This window comes from Rattus norvegicus, chromosome 3 (assembly GCF_021556685.1).
Source record: "Rattus norvegicus strain SHRSP/BbbUtx chromosome 3, alternate assembly SHRSP_T2T, whole genome shotgun sequence".
Classification (NCBI taxonomy): domain Eukaryota; kingdom Metazoa; phylum Chordata; class Mammalia; order Rodentia; family Muridae; genus Rattus; species Rattus norvegicus.
Window position 1 is genome coordinate 62,062,840 of NC_141536.1, and position 22,851 is coordinate 62,085,690.

General features: G+C 41.3%; 1 pseudogene; it reads left to right on the forward strand.

Moving 5' to 3' along the window:
• The first annotated feature begins 5,103 nt into the window (after positions 1–5,103).
• On the forward strand, positions 5,104–5,580 carry LOC147995540 (glyceraldehyde-3-phosphate dehydrogenase pseudogene; annotated as a pseudogene).
• The last annotated feature ends 17,271 nt before the right edge of the window (positions 5,581–22,851 follow it).

The window sequence follows — 22,851 nt, forward strand, 5'->3', positions numbered from 1 at the left end:
CTTTGGTTTTTTTTAACATTGTTATTATTGCTGCTGCTGCCCTTTTTTCAGAAGCTCTTCTTCTTCGGAGAGAATTCCCCTAGTGCGTCAGTAGAGGAGACATGACTGGAGAGACCTTCCCCAAGGCAGCTCCAGGCACCTTGGCATGGCCATGTGCCAGTGCTGGATCCCGATATTCCATGACAATGAGCGTGTGCTCTTGTTTTAGCCTGGGTCCCCCACAAAGCCTTGGCAGACCTAATGAAAGTGGACAAATGAAGTCCCTCATGCTGAGGTACGACACCACCAAACTGAAGCCAAGTTGTTAACTGGTCAACCTTTAGAAGAAAGAAATAGTCATATTTCCCAAACGGGCTAGTTTCATGGAACCTGAAACAACCTGATGTCAACCAATTCTTTACTTCCTGTTCTTCTGTTTTCCTCTCTGAGCCTTACGGGAATGTAACTTTGAAATGGTTGATGCACCCCCCTCCCCCTGGTTTCCGCCCTCTTCTGTTCAGCTCATCCCTATACTCATTCTATTTTATGGGATAATGTGTCACCCAATTCTAAAATTGTAAGTCAAGCTAGCTGATGTCTTCATATATTTTTTAAAGTCACTAGGGCCAACCTGTGCTCAGGAGAGGGAAGAAGGAACTCAGGGGCCTCTCAGGAACCTCCTTTACCACAAATAGGGCGCATGTGGGGGTGGGGAGGTGGGGGTGGGGCACAACCTATGGAGCTTTCATTTCTTTTGTAAGGTAAATGACAGCTTCTACAATGTTAAACAGCGCAGTAAGCAGAATTAGAGCCAAGATAATTAACACATGCAAAATACAAAATGCCTGGGCCACCCACAGGATAGTTTTACCATCTTTTTCCTCCTAGACTTTTTCTTCTCCATTCCCTCATTCAGCTCATTTCTTGTGATCATAGTTGAGGGAAGAAACAGAACAGAAAGAGGACGCCAAGGGCACCCGGGCTTCATTCAGGACCTTGTTCTCACCTGATTCCTGTTTCCTGGATCCATATGGGAACAGAAGGCGGGGCAGAGATCAAACAGTTGGGGAGCTCTTATCAGTCCCCAGAAAGAAGAACTGTGTGAACTATGAAATTCTCCCTGCTCAAGTCAGGTACAGCATACAAAAGAGACCTGTGGGTGTTATTTTATTTTATTTATTTTGAATAAGCACTTCGGTGGAAATTAGGGCCATGTAAGTAAGTGACGAGACTATATAAGAAAGAGAAGGCGTCTACAATCTCACTTGATCCTTCAGTGTGTGCCTTGTAAGCCTCGGATTAAGTCACCCGAGTTTACCCAGAAAAAGCAATAATGGGGATTTCGTACCTGCTTTAGGCTTAGATTAAGTCAAAATTTAATATCATTTGGCACTGTGTTTTAAGTCCTGCAGTCGCAGTCAGCACACTAGTTAATAGTATATTAAAAGATGACAGTTTTTGTCAGACTGCTCTAGGAAAACGCTCTTGTAAAAATTAGTGACCTGCCTATCAGAACATTGCAGGATTAAAAAAAAAAAGTATGGCTTTGATCTATAAATAGAAATTGTTATCAGGCACAGGACAGGGATATATTATAAGGAGTATGAAACTTAGGAAATTGTTCTTTTCGTTGCACATTTCCTGTGTACTTGGGAGCTTTTGTGATGGGAACAGCCCAAGACTGACATACTGAATCTTTGATCAGGTTTCCTTCTGGTTTCTGAAAATCCTTGTGGAGTAGAAACCTGCAGGATAAGGTAGTAGCTAAGACTACTGGCCCAGGGCAAAGCTGTCAGAATTCACCCCTTGTCTCTGCATTATTTAACTCGAAGTAGTCGCAGCTGCTTGGTATCATGGTGAATTTGTCACTTTTCACATTCAAACCGCAACTATGCATCTTACCTGTAAGGCAAGGCTCTTGTGAGAGGTATATGAGATGATTTGTGAGTCTTATGAGAACTAATTCATATCTATGCCTGGGATGATAAACAGGAGCACATTGTATGTGGCTTTTGCTCTGTGGCCCAGAGCCACCCTCCAGCCCAGCTCCTTCTGCAGTCTTGCAGACCCTCCAAAGATCAACACGAAACCAAACCTCCACTTCCTGACACCTTACTGTGGAACTTCCTATAAAAGATGGTGGAGGAACATGTGAGACTGCTAGAACCAGAAACACAGCATCAACTGCTACAAACTGTTCACGCCCTTCCAACAGGTTCCCCCTCAGACAATCCCTTGCTCTGTCTTACTGTCCTCACGTTCCTTTCCTTCTTTGGCTCTGCTTTCTCAGGGCCCCAACATCTAAAACCCAGGTATAGACTTAGATTTTTCAAAACCTACTTTTAATAAGGGTTCACAAAAGCTTTGATCCCCCTTCTAGCCCACTGTCCAGGGGCAAAGTATGGTAAATAGGACAAGGGATTGTGGACTTGTTTAGAAGTAGTTCACTGGGGCAATTCCAATCTGCATTGGTCAGGATACCAGAAGTCCAGTTCAGTGTGTCAGAATACCAAACGTGCTGTGGCACAATCCAGCAGAAACATCCAGGCCTCTGAAAAAATGGCACCAGTCAGCGGGAGAGGCCAGAATCAGCCAGTTATCCAGAGAAGTTCTCTGCCATGCCTCTCTCTCAGTGAAGTCAAGATCACTGAATTTGTGAGACCAATGAAGCATTGCAAAGCTGGCTATGCAGGCCACATCACTGTCCCTGGAGTCCTATTTATACCCTCTCCAAACATCAGGCGTCCTTCCATCTTGCCTCAGCAAAACACCACATGAGTCTGCATCACATGACACAACCAGAAACTCCCACTTCACCCAGGAAGTAGCCTAATCTCGCCATAGCTAACATTTCTTTCTCTGTGTCTCAGACATCTTTAGTCCCAATCTCCCCTTTATTTTGGATATCGTAATGGCTTATAAAAACACATCTTCACTAAAGGTATTGCCATTTACTAAATGTAAATGCTTTCCCACTTCTAAAACAGGCACAAATTTCAATCTGATTTTGATTACAACAAACTTCATTCAAAAAGAAGCTGGCTTAGCAGCTAAGCACACTAAGCACACTGGATGGTCTTCCAGGGGAACAGGCTCTGAACCCCAGCACCCTCAGGACAGTTCTCAGCCATCCAACCACAACTCCAGTTCCAGCATATAAAATACCCTCTTCTGGCCTCCATGGGGACTGGGCATACACACAGTGTATAGACATACATGTAAGCAAAGCACCCTACTACAGTCCCATAGTCACATTTCAATAACTTACATTCTGGGTCAAGTCCAAGGTTTCTTTCATAAGCCATGACTCTTTTGACAAAACCTTACTAGTTGTTGATCACATCTTCCTGTATGAGGCCGTGTTTCTGATTAAACTCAACATCTTTTGATATATTGAAGAGCCTAAGGAAACTATTCCTTAGGTCCACTAACCCATGAATCCTGGGTGAGTTAGAATTTATTATTTGATCCAAACTAAAGGACTGATGGGAAATATTTTTAGATGCTCCTTGTTTTTGGTGACAAATGTTACCTTCACTCTATAAATAGGACCATTCCGTGTGTATATAATTGACAGCTTCCTTCAGGATGTTTAAACAGTGCTGAGGAGTCCAGCTCTGCTAGGATCATCTAATATCATTGAAGTAAAGCATGAGGCATTCACTACTGAAGCTAAGCTATTTGCACAATGCGTTTTGTAGACAGAGTTGTCCTGATGAGATTGAGAGGCATTTGAACTAACTTCTTCAGGTAGGTGGGCTGCTAGCCCTTGCTCCTGAGTAGATTTGACAGCTACTGTGTGGGTCTGAAGAGACAGCCATTCTATAACTTCCCCAGAGGATCAGCCATGGAACTGGGACAATCTAGGCCTCTACAATAAGAAGGAAAAATAGTGCTAGTCTGCTGATTGTCAAAGAACAAAAGGTAGGAGGCAGTTGAAGCAGGAAAACAGTTTCTACAGATTAGTATTGCCAGATTTGACAAATAAAACTATAGGACATCCAGTTATGTTTCCATTTCAGAGAATTAGAACATTTTATATAAGTGTGTCTAATGCAATCTTTGGAACATGGTAGCACTAAATAGTATTCATTTTAATTTAATTTGCATCTTTCAATGAATCCGTCAACTTTAGTGGCACCTGGGAGATTTACCCCCAAACTAGATTTAGTCAGACTAACGTAAAAACCTTTAGAGAGGGCTCTCTGCTCTTCCCTGTTTCAGAGACAGCCACATCTTCTGGTGCAGAAGTAATTCACTGGGGCGATTCTAATCATCATCCTTGTCTTGTAGACAGGATGGTGAAGGTCAGGGTATATGAACTTCTTTGGTAAACGGTTTGGGGTAAATGGGCTGCCTTTTATTTAAAAAAATTTATTTATTTATTATATATAAGTACACTGTAGCTGTCTTCAGACACATCAGAAGAGAGCATCAGATCCCATTACAGATGGTTGTGAGCCACCATGTGGTTGCTGGGATTTGAAGTCAGGACCTCTAGAAGAGCAGTCAGTGTTTTTTTTTTTTTTTTTTTTTTTTTTTTTGGTTCTTTTTTTCCGGAGCTGGGGACCCAACCCAGGGCCTTGTGCTTCCTAGGTAAGCGCTCTACCACTGAGCTAAATCCCCAGCCCCACAGTCAGTGTTCTTAACCACTGAGCCATCTCTCCAGCCCCAGGGCTGCCTTCTGCTCTACATCTGGCAAAAGTAAGATTGTTGCCATCAACGATCCCTTCATTGACCTCAACTACATAGCCTACATGTTTTAGTGTGACTCTATCCATGGCAAATTCAATGGCACAGTCAAGGCTGAGAATGGGAAGCATCTCTTCACCCTCCAATAGGAAGCCCATCACCGTCTTCCAGCAGCGAGATCCCGCTAACATCAAATGGAGTGATGCTGGTGCTGAGTATGCCATGAAGTCTACTGGTCTCTTCACCACCATGGAGAAGGCCAGGGGTCACATGAACGGTGTGACCAAAAGGGTCATCAGCTGATGCCCCCATGTTTGTGATGGGTGTGAAATATGAGAAATATGGCAACTAGCTCAAGATTGTTAGCAATGCATCCTGCACCACCAACTGCTTAGCCCTCCTGTCCTAGTCATTTATTACAACTTTGGCATCATGGAAGGGCTTCTGACCATGGTCCATGCCATCACTGCCATTCAGAAGACTGTGGACGGCCCCTCTGGAAAGCTATGGTGTGATGGCCGTGGGGCAGCCGAGAACATCATCCCTGCATCCACTGGTGCTGCCAAGGCTGCAGGCAAAGTTACCCCAGAGCCGAACGGGAAGCTCACTGGCATGGCCTTCTGTGTTCCTACCCCCATTGTATCTGTTGTGGATCTGATATGCCGCCTGGAGAAACCTGCCAAGTGTGATGACATCAAGAAGGTAGTGAAGCAGGAGTCTGAGGGCCCACTAAAGGGCATCCTGGGCTACACTGAGGACCAGGTTGTCTCCTGCAACTTCCACAGCAACTCCCACTCTTCCACCTTTGGGGCTGGCATTGCTCTCGATGACAACTTTGTACATCTCATTTCCTGGTGTGATAGCAACAGGGTGTTGGACCTCATGGCCTACATGGCCTCTGAGGAGTAAGAAACCCTGGGTCACTCACCCCAGGAAGGACACTGAGAGCAAGAGGGAGGCCCTCAGTTGCTGAAGAGTCCCCATCCCAACTCAGTTCTCATCACTGAGCATGTCCCTCAGTTTCCATCCCAGACCCCCATAATAACAGGAGGGGCCTGGGGAGCCCTCCTTTCTCTCTTAAATACCATCAATAAAGTTCACTGCACCTCCCAAAAATATTTAGAGAAGATCCTTTCCATTTGATTAGAAGCCAAATAGTATGAGAATAATTTTGGCATCTCACTCTTTGTTTACCAACAGCATGGTGACAGGGATCATATCCTGGTTCCTTTTCTATAGCAGTGTGCTCTTTACCAATAATTTGGACATGGAGGGAGGGACAGACAGAGCATATCTTTTTGTGTTGTTGTATCATCAAGGTGACCTGGTTCTCTAATAACTATATTGTTCCTGGCCTCCAGGACTATATTCGCATTGTATATATGCATCCGGGCAATAGTTTGATTGAGAGATTAATATAGGTGCCAGATCCTAGAGGAGAAAACCACTCACAGTTAGACTAGAGAGAAAATTAGTCTTGGAGAAACATGCTAACTTGAGTATTAGGGAACAGGTTCATTCCCATCCATACTTCTCTTTCCCCTGTCACTTCCCCCTTCCCATCTCTCATGGGGTAGGCCGCTTTGCTCTGTCATGGTATTTCCATTACAATCAACCATAACCCCTGAAATGAAGTTAAAGTAAATCTTCCTCCCTTAAGAGTTTGACTCATTTATTTTGTTACAATGGAAACCTGACTCATATAAAGGGCACACACCACCATATTGGAAAGAAAGAATGAAGGAATATTTGGTTAGAAATAGCCAGGTAGAATGGTATACATCTAATTTTAGCACACAGGAGGTAGAGGCAGGCGGATCTCTGAGTTCAAGGCCAGCCTGGTCAACAGAATTCCAAAACAGCCAGAACTACAGAGAAACCCTGTTCCTCCACCCCCCAAAACCAAAACAAACAAAAGAAAGAAAGCAAGCCCAGAAAGATATCTTTATTAAGGCTGTTTTTTAAAAGACTAATCATTCATTAATTTTTAAATAAATGCACTTTCAGGCTTATAGAAAAGGTATAAGGAAGGCACAGCAAATCTTTGCACAGCCCTAGCCAAGGATTTTCAAATTTAGCATTTGTTTTATAATTCTCCCTCAGAACCCCCTTTTCTATCTCCCTTCTGGCCTCACTCCCATTGCAACCATTTTAGAGGAAGATCTAAAAATGAAATCTGTTTACGCTTACGCATTTTGAAATGTATTTTCTAAAACAAAGATTGTCTCTTAACCAAATAACAGTACACTTAACAAAACCATGAAATCAGCATTGGCAGAAAAACTGACACTCAACAGACCTTTTGATGATTCCACCACTTTTCCCAATAATGCTGTTTGTCACAAAAGGAAAATTTGGACCACAGATTCTATTTGGTGCTCTATTGTGTTGGACTCCTTCAACCCCAATCTCTCAGCTTAGCATTGCCTTTTGCCTCTCACAATGTGGCAACACCAAAGAATATCATCAAACTAGAATGCCTTCTAGTTCAGAATGCCCTTAGTCATGATTATGTCTAGATTATGTGCATTTTTGTAAAGAATATCACGTGGTGATATGTTTTTCCTTAGTAATGGGGTTCTCAACCTTCCTAATGCCAAGACCCTTTAGTAGAGTTTCTCATGTGGTGACCCTCAACCATCAAATTGGTTTTTGTTGCTAATTAATAACTATAATTTTGCTACTGTTATGACTCATAATGGAAATACATGATGCCCAAGGCATATGATATAGGACCTCCTTCAAAGTGGTCGAGACTCACAGGTTCAGAACCATTGTAAAATTATTAGGGTTTAAATATAAAGTATCTCCCACAGGCACATGTATTTGAACACTTGGTGTTCAGGTTCGACACTGTTTATAAAGGTTATGGAAACTCTAGGCGATAGAAGCTTCTGGAACATGACATCACTGGGGGCATGATTTAAGCTTTGAAATTTTGGCTCAGTTCCCTGTTCACCCATCCTCCCTCCCAACTCTGGTCTGAATCACCTGTGGACCTGTTAACTAAAATAAATCCTTTTTCATTGGGTTGTAAATATTAATAGAGAATGGCTTGGGATTTATAATTGATCAAATCATAGAATAGAAAATGGAATTGGAGAATCGACGCTTCTTCATTTCAAAACTTGCTACCAAGTGACTACAATCAGTACTCTGTGGCATCAGCAAACAGATGTGGGGATGGGGGCGAGGTAGGAACTCAATAGAATTGCTAGCCCAGGTAGCCAAGACCTTTTTCATGAGAGTATCAGGGGCATTTAAGGTGGACTCTTCAGTTGCCAGTGTTGGATTTACTGGGGAACCACATATCCAAACTGAACCCTAATCCTTTCCTCACACCATGTACAAAAAACAACTTAAAATGCATCCAGGAGCTAACTATAAAACTCTTAGAGGAAACCGAGGGCAAATTCCATGACCTTGAACTTGGCAAATGGTCTTGGCTATGACACCAGATGTACAAGCAAGGAAAAAAAATAATAAGACTTCATTAAAATTAGAAACTTATACTTCAAAGGCTTTGTTGAGAAGGTGACCGATAAGATGATCTATAATGTGGAAGAAAATTTTTGCAATTCACATACCTGCTGGGAGACTTGCATGGAAAATATGCAAAGAACATTTATAATGCTATAAAGAAAACTTCTTCTTTTTAAGGAGTCTAGGGAAGATGTACAAGAGGTTGATAAACACTTGAAAATGTGCAAAACAACATTAATCATCAAAGAAATGCAAATCAAACCCAGAATGAGGTATCAATTCACAAAATCAGAGTCTGAAGCCAGATAAGTACTGTCAAAGACAAGATCGAGCAATCTTCCCCTCTGACACTGCTCCTCACCATGGAAAACTCTGCAGCTACCTCAGAAGACTCTAGCATCGGCTGGAGAGATGGCTCAGCAGTTAAGAGCACTAACTGCTCCTCCAAAGGTCCTGAGCTCAATTCCCAGCAACCACATGGTGGCTCACAACCATCCGTAGCGGGATCTGATGCCCTCTTCTGGTGTGTCTGAAGACAGCAACTGTACTCACATACATTAAATAATAAATAAATCTTTAAAAAAAAGAGAGAGAGAAGACTCTAGCATTCCCTCAAATACTTGAACACAAAGCTACAACAACATAGTAATTCTCTTTGTATATAGCCCCTCAAAAGATTGAAAGCAAGAATTCATATTTAGATGCATATATAGCAGCAGTATGGACCACAGTAACCATAATACAGAAAACAACCAAGTGCCCATCAGTTGCTAATGGGCAGGCAGAGAATGCACACGCTCCATAGAAGTAATGAGCTGGTTATACACACGACCCAGCTAAATCTTGAACACGTGACGTTTTGAGACAGAACCAGTTACAAAGACAGTTACAACATTATTCTACTCAAATGAAATATTGAAATTAGAAAACCTGTTGAAATGGAAAATAGATTAGTGGTGGTCTAGGGCTGGAAAACAGATTCAGGAATGGGAGGGAGAACAGCCAACATCCTAGGGTTGTTTTCTCTCATGATAACCTTGACCTAAATCTGACCATTATGACCAAGTATGAGTGTGCTATAAACCATTGTATTGTACATGTGTACACTTAAAATGAGAGCATTGCGTGGTATGTGGCAATATCTCAAAAAAAAACTCCTCCAGCATTTAAAAATCATTTTTTAAAAAAAACTAAAGCAGAAAACACAATTAAATATCTAAAAAGCAATGTTATACTTGTTTCATTAATCATTAAGTTTAATATCAACAGCAATTTCATTACCCTGGAGAGAAATGAATAAGCCAGTCTCATTTTAAGATGATTCCCCAGGAAGCACAATAATCCTTTAGAAATCAGAGCTAACAATAAATTAAATAATTTCAAAACAAAACCATAAAAAGCATTTGTATTCTGTGCACCACCAAAATGCTGCATTTAATGTGGCATGTGGGCACATTTAATCAAGTTTGATATAATATATAGCAGACTTTCTAAAGTGAATTTTGGGGCCCAAGTCTTCAATTGTCTCTGTTATCCTGCCTTGCCCACAAGCATGTGCCCAGCCCCTTCAGCCCCATCGGTGAGGCTCACAGACACTGTAGCTGCAATCGCAGAGTCACTGCACTAAGCCCTTAGCACACACGCTGTGGTTGTTTAGTTTGGGGTTTTTGTGAGACTCCTAACAGTTGAGAGTCAGGGGAGGCTCTCTGACTCTTTTGCCTGCTCCTGGGGCTCTTTTTCTTCACCTGGGTTGTCTCATCCAGACTTGATATGAGGGTTTGGGTTTCATCTTACTGCTTCTTGTAATGGTGTATTCAGTTGATATCTCTGGGAGGCCTGCTCTTTTCTGAAGGGAAATAGAGAAACACTAGATCTGGGGGAGAGAGTAGGTTGTGGAAGTGAGGGCTGGGAGTAGAGGAAGGAGAGGCTGGAGTCAGAATGTACTGCATGAGAGTAGAATAGTGAAAAAAAAAATAAACATCAACGACTTTGGCGTACCTGTCTCAACTCACATCTTGGTTCTCAGGGAATCCAGGTTCCAGTTTTTACCTCCAAGTTCTAGCAGTAATTATTTGAAACCAGTCACACAATGGGATCTGTGCCTTCAAGAAAGAATAAGGACGATATTATGTGATAAAAACCACTGAGAAATTAGCTCATTTTATGCAAATGTTCTTATTTGAGAAAATGTCTTTGTGTCAAGAAAGAAGAATTAAGTGGCTAATCTGTGGATGGCTGAGAAATTGGACCTGGTATGGGAAATTATTCTTCCATTTGGTTATTTTAGTAGTTCTAATTTAGCCAGTTATAAAGATGCCACATAAGGCAAAACTTTGGATACAGCAAGTCCTGTGTTTGGATGACCCATCCCTCATAAGTTGTATGATTTTGAGCAACTCTAAGTCTGAACCTCAGTTCTAAAAGTTGCAAACCCACAACATAATAAATGATATATGAATTATAATATGATCAAATTATATAATAATATATCTGACAATAGCAGGTAATCAAAAAAATTTTCCTCTGCAACATTCTGGAATTTCAATGTAAAATAGGATTGTCAGCGATGGCATCATTAGCCATTCTACAAATGCTGGTCAGTCCCTAGTAACCAAGCAGATTTGTTCATTTCTCCAAAATACCGGTGATGGGTCACATATATACCCTTGCTACATTTTCTCAGTCTCTGACTCCTTCTAATACCAAATTAAAAAGTTACAACACAGTTCCTTCTGAAAGCTGGGGGCAATCACTGGAGCCATAGCTGTTCAAGACTTCTATTAATAGAACTGTAGCTCTGATTATTTCTGACTCTGGCATGTAGTTGCTCATACAGGTTGCCTTACATTATATCGACATTGTAAAGTCTTTAAGATCTGATAGAATCTAATAAGCCTTACGGTGGGCACCCAATGGCCACTGAATGAATTGATGAAATGAATACACGAACAGTGCAAAAAACAAAACAAACAAACAAAAAACTGAAGGGAGAAAGAAAGGGGAGATGGAGCATATATGTTGCTTTTCTGTTACTGTGATGGATTACCATGAGCAAGGCAATGTACAGATGGAGGAGCTTATCTGACTTAGGGTTTTGGAGGAATAAGGATTCCATCACGGTGGGAAGGCATAAGCTTGGGTAGGCATGGTGGTTGGAGCAGGAAACTGAAGCATAGACCACATGCTTTGCTGCAAACATGAAGCAGAGAGAGCAAACTGGAAGTAGGAAGAGATTATGTAATCTCAAAGCCCTCCCTCCAACACCCAGTGACAAACTCCTTTCAGCAAGGCCACACCTCCTAAACACACCTCCAGCTGGTTCCAAAGGACACCTCCAGCTGGGAATTGTTTAAGTATCTAAACCTATGGGGGGATTTTCTCATTTAAACCACCACACCAAGTTATCTTCCTCTTATAATCTCAAGAGAAGGCAATTTGAGTGAGATCACACTTCTATGTTCCAACCATGTATGTTTGAATGTGCTTGGATAGGGGAAAAAGACTGAATTCACAGTGGTATTTACCTCACTCTGTGCTCTTAACATCGCACCGTGATACATGGTAGGGTTTGCTTTGACATTTGAGCTGCTACTGTTGACCACTGTAGCCATTTGCTTGGTCAAGGGCTCTGTGGAAAAAAAAAATTGTGTTTACTACATTAGTGTTTAATAATAGTCACTGAGTAACATTGCTTAATGAGCCTTAATGTCTTCGTGCTAAACCACTTTTTATGTTTTAAAAGGGGGTGGCGTAAGAGTAAGGCTGTGACAAGGCAAGCTTTTGGTTAGAAATTGGTGTGAAATAAAAATCTAAGTGATGAGACTCTATTTAGGGTGGGGATCTTCATAGAGAGACAGTGTGTGGAATAAAGGTGATGCCAAAGAAAGCAAACTTTCATGTCTTTGTAAATTTGCTCACAGTAACTCTGTCCTGTTGACATATGGGTGGGTGTGACCGAATTCAAGATATTGGGACATATAAAAAGTCAGGTGTCATTTTAGCTCCTTAACTTTTAAATAACGTCATTTATTAATTTGGGACACTTTCTCAGATTGTATCACCCACACAGCAAGAAACGATGGATGTGTATCCCCTATATGATTCAGGTGACTGCTTCCTGCGCTCACAGTGTTACTCCCTGGAGTAGTCAGAATGAGACCAATAGGACGCAGGGGTTCTGTGCAGCGCTCACTAGGAGTTGATTGTATGGCTTCCTGCTCTAATAAAGGAGCTGTTCCACTTCGGTGCTGAGGCAGTTACTTTTCTGTTGGAGTCAGAAAAACTCCACAGCCGAAAGCAACCCAAGGAAGAAAGGGTTTTAGTTAACAGGTCCACGGGTGATTCAGATCAGAGGGTGGGGGGAGAGGGGCAATGGGGAGGATGGGTGAACAGGGAATTGAGCAACACTTCAAACTTCAAATCTTGCCCGAGTGCTGTCTTCTTCCAGAAGCTTCTATCACCTAGAGTTTCCATAGCCTTTCCAAACAGTGCCAAAGCTGGACACCAAGTGTTCAAATACATGTACCTATGGAGAATGTTTTATATCCAAACTCTAATAAGTTACAGTGTCAAATATTAACCTTGCCCTTTTCCTAACCAAATCTGCTTACCTACTTCTCAGAGTGACCCAGATCATGTTGCCCTAGTTGCATCCTTCGATTTTCTAATTAAAGTCCTGGAATTAACTCCCGACAATCATTACACACATAATACCAACTGTGGCAACAATCCTAGAAGGGACTAGTCTTTTGTATTCTCTGATTGCCCTTAAAATCAAAGTTTTGACAGTAGAGACCTTTAATCCCATGCACTTGGGAGGCAGATCTCTGGATTTGTGGCCAGCCTGGTCTTCACAGTCAGCTCCAGGACAGCCAGGGCTACATAATGAGACATGTCTCAAAAAAAAAAAAAATTAAAATAACAACCCCCTAAGTCACAGTAGAATAATAGAAAGTATAGGAAATAAAACCAAACAAAACTCCCAAAGTTCTGTTTCTGAGTCCCTGAACCAGTACAGGTAAACCTTGAGGACAAAGGGACTGAAGACCAGCCTTTAGGGTTTGAACTTACTGATGATATAAAGATGTGCACAGAAAAATGGATGTGGAAAGACAGACTTGCAAACGGGAGAAAGCAGGAGGGGCTGACTCTAGATATTGTCTGACTTCAAAATTTGAAGTCTTCACAGACATTTTAAGCCAAGTGTTTGCTTGAAATTTTCCACTGGAACTTTCCACTGAAGTCAGTGCTTAGAAGACTGAGAGTAAGAAAGATGTGCCAGCCATGCTGGTTACTGGGCATTTCTCCTTCCCCGAGTCCCACACCTCACAGGCTGCTTGCGTACCACAGTCGGCTTTACGATTAGATTAGATGTAAACCTGAGCTTCCTCTCATCACCCACCCCACGGTTTGCTTTGCTCTGTCACCTCTTACTGAGTCCTCTAGATTTGATTTTTTTTTTCCTAGTAAAAAGCAAGAAGGTGAAATTTAATCCCTTTGTTTCTTTTTGTAAATATCAAATGAAGAGAAGAACATCATTCTCCTTTACCCATAGCCCTTCTCTCCTTCAACTCCCCCTTTCTCTCTTAAATCTCTCACCCCAGAATGATGCTAACACTGCAGGACTTCATTTGGATATTGATTCCTTGAGAATCTCTCTCTCTTTCTCTCTCTCTCTCTCTCTCTCTCTCTCTCTCTCTCTCTCTCTCTCTCTCTCTCTCGGATTTGGAGTGGGGTCTACAGGATCAGTATCTTTATTGCCATAGAAACCGTGGGATTAAAAAGTTGCGGGGTTGGGGATTTAGCTCAGTGGTAGAGCGCTTGCCTAGCAAGCGCAAGGCCCTGGGTTCGGTCCCCAGCTCCGAAAAAAAGAAAAAAAAAGTTGCTTCAGAAATTAGAAATTGACTTGGGTGTGATGTGGTTATTTCCTCAGTGAATAATTTTCTCATGACTTACAAGAGAGAAAGTTGAGGCTTGCCTAAGAACAGAATGACACAGCTCTGCCTTTATGGACCACTTGAACTATGTTCCCCCCCCCCCCCGTGCCTCAACTACTGACTAATATTTTATTTTTGTGTATGTTTCATTTATTACTTTTTTAAAAAAAGCTGTGACCTCACCATCTCACTTGCAGTTTATCTGATTCAAGTTAAAGACATGAAATCTTGGGAAAAATCTTAAGAAAAAAGAGGAGGAACATGTAGATTAAGTACTATAAAATATTAATTCCCACAAAGGCTCAGGTGGATACCACAGGATTATCTTTCTTAAATATAGAGACCAACGGAAAGAAATGTGGCATCAGTTATTGGGTCAGTGAAGAGCTCTCTTCATACTCAGTTTCTTTTGATTGCATCTTTGTTTACTAACTACACGTCTAAGTGGATAATTTCCGGTACATGCAGTGCAAGGAATAGAGCCCAGAGATTGTGATGATGGAACACTGTCCCCGAGTATGAAGAGTTTGGGATCGCTGCGATGTGCTTTCCTCTCTGCACTCCTACAGTCCCACTCTCTTCCACCACATGATTGTTCTCCAGAGCATGGACTAATATGCATTACCATGTATTGTGCATATGTGTGCCAGTTTTCTTCGTTTTCTTGTAGACACCAGGTACTATTAATATGCCCAATTTCCTACTCCTAACTTATTGAAATAAATTATCATTTTAATTTGCAGTTATGCAATGAATTTTGAGGTTGAACGTATTTCCTTACAGTGCTAATAACTGCCAACGCTTATTAAATGAATTCTTCAGGTTAGCTATCTGCAGAATTCCTTTTTCGGATTGCAGCTTGTATTCTGGCACTGCCCTTGTGAGATGGGCACATTATCCCCCACTTTATACAGAAGAAACCGAGGTGGGGTGAGATCATTGATGTGCTCATAGTCATGGAGCTAAACCTTATCTCTATAGATTGGAGTTTAGAGTTTGAGATAAGGGCCCACGTTCTTCAGTCATCTGAGTCTAGCTCTTTCTTCTCGTCTTTCTTTCCCTTCAGCTTCCTTCTGTTTATGTAACAACGTTATGACACTTTATTACCAAGGAGACAGATTGTGCTTCCAGAGCCTTGGATTTGTAGAATGTCAAAGGTCAACGTGTAATAGGACAACTCGGGATGAACATAATTTTAAGAAATTCTCAGGCTTGTAAAATTTTTATGTAATTACCTATTAAGAATTATTTCATATGTTTTTCTCTGAGATGGATACATTTCTTGGCCTTCTTCTTCAGAGTCCCAAAATAGTCGTGGAGATGATGGTGTATCAAACTGTTTAAATGAATATGTAGTAGTTAACACTACTTAAGATATCCTTAAACACTTAGGAAAACAAAACGTAATTTTTACTTTTTCCAAGATGTAGTTGCTGAGAAAAAAGATATTGCATAATTTTAGCTGGCAGGAGATGTTTGTACCAGTCAAGCAAGTTAAAAATTACAGAAAGGTTTCCAAGCAAACGTATCCCTTTGAGATGCTGACTTCCCTTTTCCTGTTGACATAATAAAGGTCACTGGCTGCCATTAATGTGGTCCGCTTCAGTTTATAAAACAAACCCCATACACCTCAATATACCTCTGACCCTGTCTTTATTCATTACCTGAAAAATGTTTTATATTTGAAGAATTTTTACTGAATGTGTTTAAAAGAATTAAAAAAAAATTCTTGCTCCATTTTAGTAGCAGAAGCCACCTATAATTCACAACACAGACAGACACAGACACAGACACAGACACAGACACACACACACACACACACACACAGACACACACAGACACACCCTTTAGAGGGAAATGTACATTTTCTGTGTACATTTTATCTTTAGATCTCTCTTCCTCTCACCTTCCCTCCCTCCCTCCTTCTCTCCCTCTGTTTTATTCCTTTGGTGCAAGGTGTACTTGAACTTGGAGGTCCCTTTTAGTTGGCTAGGATGGCAGTAGCCAGCCAGCCCTAGCAATCTCCCGTGGCACTGGGGCTACAGCGACATTAGGGACCATGCCTGGCTTGTTATATGGGAGCTGGAATCTGAAGTCAGGCCCTCATGATTGCACTGTGAGCAGTTGTCACCACTGTACCTTCTCTCCTGCCCTCAAAGCTGCGTGGACTATGGCTAGTCAGTTTGCTTTCTGGGCTCTTACCCCAGTCTGACATCTCCATTTCTAATGCCACGTTCTCAGACCAGTGATGGGTTTGGAGAAGTGGGATCAGGGTTCCCAGAAACTCCCATTGTGGCTAGTACTGTGTCAGATGCTTGCTTTGGCTAACAAGCAATTTGGTTGCCTTTTTTTTTTTTTTTTTTTAATGACAACGACATTGCCGTGGATCATGTACTCTCCATTTATCCCTACCACCCCTAGTTTAGACTCCCGCCGGTTTTTTAAACTTACGTTAGCTGCCTGTCCTACTTTACTTTCCATTTCTGTGATAAATACCTCAATCAAAGGTGGTCTGGGGAGGAAAGGGTTTCTCTAAGGTTATAACTCTCAGGGAAGTCAGGACAGGAACTCAAAATAAGAACCAAGTGAGGAACTGAAGCAGAGATCATGGAAAAATGTTGCTCACTGGCTTTCTTAGCTGGCTTTTTCATAGAACTCAGGACCCCCTGCTCAGGGCTGGCACTGCTTACAGTGAGCTGGGGCTGCCCACATCACCATCAATCAAGAAAATGGCCCCCAAAATTGTTCATTGGCCAGTTGGCTGGAGGAGGCATTTTCTCAGTTGAAGTTTCCTTCTTCTGAGATGTTCCTAGCTTGGGGTAAGTTGATCAGAACCTTCCCAGAACTCCCTAATCTTGACATACATTTCTGTAGCTCAAAGTAAAGCAGAGAGAGAGAGAAAAAGTATGCTCCTGCATAGACTCGAGGTCCATGAGTAGACCCGAGGTATTTAACCCATGTTTTCCTGGCTGGTAGCACTGTTTGGAGGAGGAATTGAACTTACACAGCTGAGGCCTTGGTGGAGGAAGCATGGGCTTTGAGATTCATAGCCACTTCCAGTTCATTTTCTTGGCTTCCAGTGGGATGAAATGTTACCAGCCACCTTCCTGCTCTGCCGCCCACTGCCTTGGTTTCTCCCTATCATGAAACCTCTAAATGCACAAATTCCCTTTCTATGGGAATGTAAGTCCAGACAAACGCTTCTGTACGTTGTTTTGGTCATATTTTTTCACAGCATTGAAAAGTAACTGATACAGTGGGTTTCTGAGGCCTTTCATGGCTTTATTTCAGGGAATTGGGGAAAGGGGCTTTTAGTGGTTTTGTTTCTTGTTCTTTCACCCTAAAGCTAGCCCACAGGCTATGTTCCTCACCACGGTCTACTTCCTTTCATGCTCAGACTGTCATTTCCCTTCATGTGAATAGGGTTTGTGCTCAAGTGGCAAACGTGGTTCCTCACAAAAGCACAGACAATCACATGCACACAGACCTGCATGCATGTGCATGTGCACACCAGACATATGAATGCTCATAGACCTGCATGCATGTGCATGTGCACACCAGACATATGAATGCTCATAGACCTGCATGCATGTGCATACGCATGTACACACATTTATTTTGAAAAAACAAACAAACAATAAAACACCTTTGGGAATTTCTTTTCTCTAGGGAAAAAAACAGTTGATTGAAAAGAAATTTATTGGTAGAAGTTGTAATTTTTCATATTCAGGAAAAGGGAAAATATTGGTTAAGCGGGGGTCAAAGATAACTCCACAATTTACGCAGGGGTCCTCAGCCTGCCTAATGCTGTGACCCTTTAATACAGTTCCTCATGGTGTGGTGATACCCCAACCATGAAATTAGTTTATTGCTACTTCATAACTGTAATTTTGCTGCCATTATGAATCACAGTGTACACATCTGTCTTTTCCGATGGTCTTGGCAAGCCCTGTAAAGAAAGGGTTGCTTGAGAGGTCGAGACCCACAGGTTGAGAATCAGTGAGTTAATTGTTGTGTAATCATTACACCCAGAATTTTGCTCCAGCATCTATATAAACGTGTGTATATACTCATATTACAAAGTGTAATTAACATACATAAATTACTGCCTCTTTAAAACACAAGCCAAATATCTTTAATTTATTTTTGAATAATTTTCAGTATAAAGGTATTGCTATAAGTAATATAGCTTATCTCTAGTGCTTATCTCCAGTCTGATTGTAACTGGTAATACGATGCAGTTTCATTTTCTTTCTGCATTATCCACTTCCCCATGATTGGACGTTAGTATTAAAACAACAACAACAACAACAACAACAACAACAACAACAACAAAACAGTCCACCACTTGCTACAAAATGGATGAACTTAGGGGACATTATGCTAAACAAGATAATCCAGACTCAAAAAGTGAGTGCTGTGTGACCACGTTCTTATATGGCCTATGAAATAGATGAGCTTACTATGTAATTATATATATATTTATAAAGGGTAGAATGATGGTTGCTTGGGGCTGGGAAGATAGGAAAGGACATTGGTCAAAGGATATAACACTTTAATTATAAGATGAATATATTCTGGGGTCTAATATATAATACCAGTATAGTAATATTATTAAGAAGAATGTACTGCGTGCTTGCCATTTGCTAGGGTAGCATACCTTAAATGCTTTCTTAACATAGAAAGCGATAACAAGGTAAGACATAAACATGTTAATTAGACTGAAAGTGTTAATGACTTCGAGCGCAAATGTACATAGGCATTACATTGTTGCTTTAAATGTATGTATATTTTACTTGCTAGTTTTACTTGAGGGAAGCTGGAGGGAACCAACCAGCTTATTGTATGAGATGAATACAAACATCAGGTGAAACAGTGTAGTTTTGGTATGTCTGTGAATGATACCCACTAGAAATTGGTAACAACTAAAATAAGCCTTGAGCTGGGGGTTGATAGAAAGCCCTAGCATCCAAGGATCATGCTAGTCTGGAGGTGGCTTTGTTATTGACATTCCTCCCTGTCAGCTGTCATTAATTCTGAACATTTCCTCCCTTTGAAAATGATATCTTTAACCAGCAGGAAAGCACAAAGCAAAGGAAGAAAAATACACAAGACACGTGGCAGAAAGCATTCTTGGAAACTGATACCCTTCGCTGGCATCCTGTGAGATTTGAAGCAAATGTCTTAATTGAATGAAAATCAATCAGACACCCATTAAGGAGCTGTTCCAGACTGTTGTTTTGTTCAGCAACAGTAGTTGCCGATTTTTCTTGACCACAGTGGTGACTCTGAAGAGGAATGTAGAATGAAGGGGGTGGGTTTGAAGGCTGTGGTTGAGCTGTAAGACCTGGAGTTGGTATGATTTTATTCAAGTCATGGATACAATAATAGCACTTGTTAGGATGTTGGTGGTCCTCATCAGTAGGGAGGAGAAATCATAGCAGACAACATAGGCCAATTTTCTGAGTAATTGTTTCTAAGCTTCTTTTGAACTATGTATCTTTAGCAAGTTTAATGGCACATGCATAGGTTCAAAACTCTCTAAAATAATCTGAAGGCTTATGTGGTTCATATAATGCTTTTTGGACCTAGACATAGCATTTCTTCTAGGCTTTGCATTCAAATTGTATGCCAGCTATCTCAGTGTGCACTTCAGCTCAACAACGAGCCAACCTTGAAGGTGACAGACAGTATCAAGAGGGCATGGTCAGCACTCCCAGGCATAGCCTTGAGATATCACAAGAAACTCTCCAAGTTATGCCACTGTTCCTAATCAAACCCCACATGGAAAGTGTGATTACAGGGGACTAGAGCTATCTTTTTTTAAAAAAAATTATTTATTTAATATATATCAGTACACTGTAGCTATCTTCAGACACACCAGAAGAGGACATCAGATTCTATTACAGATGGTTGTGAACCACTATGTGGTTTCTGGGAATTGAACTCAGGACCTCTGGAAAAGCAGTCAGTGCTCTTAACCACTGAACCATCTCTCCAGCCCCTAGACTATCTTTTTTCTATATAACTAAGCAGTTTACATAGTTTATTATCATGTGTGCAAGCCTTATTAAATGGATCAGCTAAAACAGCCAGTGACTCAGTGGAGATTTGAGAGTCTAGGCTATAAGGAGGGGCCTATTAGAGCTAAAAGTTTGTGTTTTACAGTTTTAGGAACAAAATAGATCTATAAGTAGCAAAGGGATTTATTTTATCATTCATGCTCTGGCTCTAATAGCCTTCATAATTCATGAGCTCAAACCTCCAGATAGGATACAGAGACTCCGGTTGAGTACCGTTAAAGGTATGAGGGAAGTAAACCGGTGTTTATGCTTTATTTCTGTATGTGGACATGGACTCTAGAGAAGCCGTGTGTGTGTCATCTGGTCCTGATGTAGAAGAAAGTCTGACATTAAGATGCTTCCTATGGACAATCTCTTCTTCAGGAAGCCATTCCTCTTTCAGCATGTCTGTATCCAGATTCTTAGGAGTGGTCTTAGTCTTTCTCTTGCATGTCCACGATTGGGTCTGTGCTCCAAGGGAACACATAGATTATTTGGTACCTTTTCTCTTTCTTAATGGCTTGCATCAACAGCTTCATCCTCCCGAACGTGGTCTGACTCAGTGTGTCATTTGGCATAGGCATACCTGCTGGGTTCCAGCCATGCTCTGCCGTGCAGAAAAGTTGGAGCAGCGTGATGTTTACAATGCGCAGTGCTGACAGTCTCCTGTCTATTCAAATAACATCTGTGAGATTTGCATGGATTACTATTCAGACGACAGAAGTTGACTCTTATTCAAAGAAAGAGATAAGGTCTGGTTCCTTTAGTGAGGAGCTGGGACCCAGAGAGTGTCACATCTCCTTGTTGGAATGAATCACTGTCCATTATTTTATCAAAGGTTTTCTATCTAGCCTGCAAGTATACTTAGGCTGAAGTCCCAGTATCTTTATAAAGAAAATATCACGAGATATGTAAATAACATTGTGTTATCGGGAGATTGCACAGAACTAATTAAAAACTTTATTTAATTTATTTTATTTCATTGCACTTTTGGACTCTCCATGTCCAAAAATCTTTCTACTTGTCCCCCTCCCCCCTCTTCATGGGAATGAAATATAAGGAGCAGGGGAGGCTAGAACAATATCTTTCAAGGGATTGGTTTTGGTCAGCCAGGCTATGTGATCTGTGGCCTGAGAGAGAGAGAGGAGGATGGTCGCAGGAGCTGATGGGAGCCAAGTGTAGAACAGTGGGCTACTTTGAATGTGTTCAGTTAGGGGATCCTATGGCCATATCTCCATGTTGAGGATGGATCCTTTGTAGCCAACTTCTTCTATAGAAATGTAGACCTCAGCAGGACTTGTAGGACATCAGTCATTAAAAATGTGGCTACACGTAAGCGGCTTATTTGCGCAGCACAGTCTTGGAATCTTAGGGCGAATTGCTTTCTTTTTATAAACGGCGAATCATCAATGTGAGCTTACATATAACCCTGAAATTCTTGTATGGTATTTTCTAAGCCAGTTACAAGCAAGTTAATGTCTGATGCCTTTCTTTCCTTCTTTCTACTCCTAATGCCTTTTTGTCTCCTTTTGTCCCAATCGAAATATGCATATGTTTTATTTGTAAGTCAGAACTCTATTCCTGTTCAGTGTATTAAAAGCCTATACTTAATTTTTTTCCTAGCCAAGGTGAAGTAAGATATTTTGAAATAACCTTTTTTTTTGTCTGAAATAAGCAAATACATGAATGACATATATGAAGTAATGATTTTCAAGACATAATGTGACGGAACACAGCAATTCCTTAGATAAGCGAAGGAGGCAAGGTGACTCCTACAACTTCGGTGTCATGGTATACTGGGAGGCCAAACCCAGATAGGCTGGGAGGACTCTCCGTGTGGGAAATGAAGCGCTTTCAACAGAAATAGGGCTGTGATCGTCATGTGGAGGACAGCACCCTATGGGGAATAATAAAGAATTTTCCTAGGTGAATTATGATGTGCTATTGAAAAACTGATAGATGATCTCTGTCAAGAATGTCAAAGCAGCCCGGGAAACATCTGAGACTCTGTGGTTTAACAGTACCACAGCATTGAGGACAAAACCATTCCTAAAACACGAAGCACACACTTATTTGGAGAAGCAATTATGGCACAACGCCCATTTTGACCAGTCTCAGGGCTTCAAAGGGAATATTCTTTGCTTACGGTGTTGCGAAGCCCAAGACCTTGAATCACCCCCTTTGTTAGCAATCCGTTCTGATCTCTGAATTTTAATTTTATTCTGGCGCCACCTTTTGTGAGCAGGTGTCTCAGAATAAAGGAACATATGCATTTAATGTTATTAATAAACCGGCAGTCACATTCCTGCAGGAGAAATGACACTCCAGGCAAAGCACAGTCTACGTACCACAGAGCATTTTAATCATTAATTAGAAATAAACACCTTAGCCTCATGGTGATAAGTGAAACCTTCCTATTTAAAGGTTATGTTAATTATAAAGAGCAAGGAAAAAATTTATGCCAGTGAAAGCAATGTGGAATTTCACAGAGTAAGATTATCTTGTCTTATAACTTATCAGCATAGGAATCAGCATCATGTATGTAAATACGTGATTGATGTATGTCCGGCAAAGTTAGTTTTATGAAAAGCTTGACTTTGCTGAGTGGGGTTGAAGATGCCTCCTGACTGTGTTCTATCAGAGCAGTGGGGCTAGGATGCCGAGACAATGCACCGAGGGACCACTCTCCACCTTTATTC